Raw genomic sequence first — 3,815 nt, forward strand, 5'->3', positions numbered from 1 at the left:
AAAATAAATAATTATTTAAAAAAAAAAAAAAAAGCCCACCAGGGACATACCTAAAGCCCACACCTAAAATCCTGAAAGGAGAATAAAGAAGAGATTGCAGCATGACCTTTCCTCAGAGGGAAGGCTTTCTCACTTTCTCCTCATCTCTGTCTCCAGCTAGCAAAGCAAAACCCAAACCAAAAACCCAGTTGTGCTAGAAAGCTGAAATACGGAAAATCTGTGAAATGAAGTCTGAGGGCGACACAGCACCATGAGCGACACACTGTAGACAGGTTTTAGAGCCACGGTGTGCCAGGGAAGCCCAGCCCCAGGGCAGGGCAGGTGAGGGATGGCTGGAACGGACAGCTCATTGTACACCTGAGTTGAGGTTCATGGATACCAAGCGGCCCCAGCAGGCTACCAGCCTCAGAGATGCTCCAGGTCCCCAGGGCTGAGTGGGGTCCAGGTAAGTCTGATGTCCACCCCCAGAGCAGGACTTTGGCCTCCCTAGGTAGTTCTTGGAGCCAGCCAGCCTCCTGGCTTCATAAACCTACGGGCTTTTAGGAAGAGATTTTGTTTCGTGCGAACTGGTGCATTTCCAACCATTGCTTTGGAAATGCTTTAGATGGGAGTACACCTTTCATTCGATAGTCCCTGATGATCCACAGACACGCCCATAAAGAAGAAACGAGAATCTCCCTGGTAGAGGGCAGAGTCCGTAAATCAGCTGAGAAAGAACTTACTTGTTTAAAATAATTTTTTATTTAATTTTATTTATTCATTCATTTACCTTCATTTGGCCAGAGAGAGAGAGAGAGAAAGTAAGAAAGCAAGCCACCAGGTCTGAGACTCGAACCATGCCATGTGGGAGCATCCAGTGCCTTATCCACCATGCCATCTGCTAGGCCCCAAGAACTTACTTTTAAGTCACTAGAGCTAGATGAGATCTCAAGTTGTTACATTTTTTAACATGACCCTCCCTTGCTCAAGTTGAGGTAGATTTGGCTGCAAAAGAGCTCCAGCTGCATTGTGGGAATTCTGGTTGCCGGTGCGTACAAGCCTGTGTGTTTGTTTTCCTCTCGGGAAATCCACTCTTAAAAACTTCCGGACTCTGGTCAGTATTGCTCCACTTTTATAATAGTTTTTCAAAACCAAACCTACTTAACTTCCTTTTCATTTCATTACAAAATGTTTGCCATTAGTCTACAGACGATAAAAGTGACATTTAAAAGGTTCAAAGCAGGCCCAAGCCAGTGGCATGGGGGTTAAGGTGTCTGGATGCCACAGGCTGACTGTGTGGCTTGAGTTCTGGACCCAGTAGCTTGAAAAATACTCTAGGCAGGGGCCAGTTGATGGCATGTTGGTTAAGGCACTGGACACTCCCACATAGCCAACCACAATTCGAGTCCTGGACCTGGTGGCTTGTGCTCTCACTTTCCCTCTCTCTCTCTGGCCAAATTAAAATGGATGGCTGAATGAATAAATAAAGTTAAATAAATAATTCTTCAAAAAACCAAAAATACTCCAGGCACATGTACCTATATGTCCAAAAAGAAACCCCAAGAGGACAGTAGAGAAGGGATTGCAGTATGGTCATCCCTCCTAGGGGGTGCTTTCTCACTTTCTCTCTTTCTCTCCCTGTCTCTGGCAAGTACATATACCCTGTAACTGCTCCCCCTCTCCCCCCCCAAAAAAAGATGGAATGGTAGTACTTTAGAATGGCTACAAGCATTAGTGGAAGGATTGGGCTATTCGAAATTCTTTTTACCAAAATCTGAATTTTTGAAATGCTACCTCCAGTGTTTGGAGGAAAGCAAAGCTAACTTTCCTTTATCTTTTTTTAAAAAGGATTATTTGGAACCAGCAGTTAGCGTAATGGCTATGTCACTGGACTCCCACATAGTCGACCGCGGTTCGAATCCTGGACCCAGTGGCTTAAACTCACGCCGGGCACATGTGCGTTGGTGCCCAAGAGCCCAAGAGGAGAATGGAGGAGAAGGGATTGCGGTGTGACCATCCCCCCTGGGGGGGGATGTCTCGATTTCTGTCTCTCTGTCTCTGCCTTTCTGGCGAGCACACACATCCTATAGGAAAAACCTCTCAATAAAAAGTAAAAATGTAAAAACCTTGGGGACCAGCAGATGGCATAATGTTTACATTGCTGGGCTCCCACAGAGTCAACCATGAATCGAGTCCCACCCACCCCAGACGCATGTGTGTGTTGTGTGTGTGTGTGTGTGTGTGTGTGTGTGTGTGCTCAAGATTCTAAGAGGAGAATGGAGAAGGGATTGCAGCTTGGCCCTCCCCTGGGAGGGGGGGGATGATTTCTCTTTTTCCGTCTGTTTCTCTGTCTGGCAAGCTTACATGCTCTATAGCAAAAAATCTCTAAAAAAAAAAAAAATGTAAAAAACCATTCTTAGGTCTCGAACAGGCTTGGGAACAAATTCGGCCCATGGACTGAAGTCTGTCGACGCTTGTGCTATAGAACAAGAGTAAAACTGTCCCTCCTTAAAGACTACCAAATCAAAACTGCTCATTTATACTGGCCAAGTGCTAGAAAACAGGAAAACTTAAAAATCAAATAAAAGGTGGGGGTCAGACAGTGGCCCATGAGGCTGACCCACACGGAAGGTTCTGGGTTGACGTCCAGAGATCTCCAAGTACACCAGTGCGCACCGCCATGATCCAGAGCCAGCTGCGACTGGGAATGGATGGAGACATCAAGACTCCAGTGGGGGCTTCCCACAAGTTAAGGTTAAGTCCTGTGCACTGGGAGCTGAATCCCATAGTTTGAATCCTGGTCCTGGTGGCTTAGAAAACATGCTGGGCACATATGTGTACATGGGTGCATAAAATCCTATAAGATGGGGAACAGAGGAAAAGTAACTGCAGTGTGACCATGCCCCATGGGAAGGCTCTCTCTCTCTCTCTCTTTCTCTCGCAATCCCACTCACGCAACCTCTGGCAATTAAAAACAAAAACACTGGGAATAGCAGTTAGCATAATGGCTATGTCGCTGGACTCCCATGTAGTCGACCATGGTTTGAGTCCCAGACCCGGTGGCTTAAACTCACACCGGGCGCGTGTGCGTGTGTGCCCAAGGTCCCGCGAGGAGCATGGAAGAGAGGGGATTGCGGCGTGGCCAACCCCCTTGGGGGGTGATTTCCTGCTTTCTGTCTCTCTGTCTCTGTCTTCCTGGAGAGCGCATGCGCCCTATAGCAAAGAATAAAAAAGGGAAGGTAAGTTGATGAAAGTCTGACAGAGAGGTGAAGTCCTTACCCAGAACACCCACGTGCCAGTTACCGTATGGCCCCACCACCTTGGGCACAGCAGGGAGGGAAGAGGCCCGCAGACCCCTGTGCCCACAGTCCTATGTGCAGGGTGCAGGTCTGGTTCTGCCGGGCATGCTCCATCACCCATTAAGCCACTACTCAGGCTGAAGTTCTGAGAGGGACAGAAAGCCACCTTCCCATTCCCCACACCCTGGGCTTGGAGTCCAGCGACTAGGAGCCCAGCTTCTCCGAGTGCTAAAGGCCTGGCTGGAGTCTAGCAGCGTTTTGCGCTGTTGACGCAAAGCAGGTGGGGGAAGGGGGGGGAGCAGGGCGACACTCCCCCTCGCCGCCCTTGAGCTCAGTGCCAAGCCTGCTGGGTTATTGGGGCATTTCAATTCACCAAAAGTCTCATTTCAGCAGGGAACAAAGTATTCTCGACCAAACATCCTGGAGAACATTTTTTTGTCCAATGTGAGAACTCTGTGCCCTCCCACGTCAGAGAGGAGGGATGGAAGGGGAGAAATGTGGGATCCTACGCCAGAAGGACTCTTAGACCTTAGACGG

At 48.5% G+C, this 3,815-nt stretch overlaps 1 pseudogene; it reads right to left on the minus strand.

Annotated features, from left to right (window-relative positions):
• The window catches only part of LOC102475288 (diamine acetyltransferase 1 pseudogene), a 30,188-nt pseudogene that overhangs the window by 24,526 nt on the left and 1,847 nt on the right, over positions 1-3,815 (minus strand).

Source organism: Tupaia chinensis, unplaced genomic scaffold, assembly GCF_000334495.1.
Source record: "Tupaia chinensis unplaced genomic scaffold, TupChi_1.0 Scaffold000048_1, whole genome shotgun sequence".
In the NCBI taxonomy this organism is placed as follows: domain Eukaryota; kingdom Metazoa; phylum Chordata; class Mammalia; order Scandentia; family Tupaiidae; genus Tupaia; species Tupaia belangeri.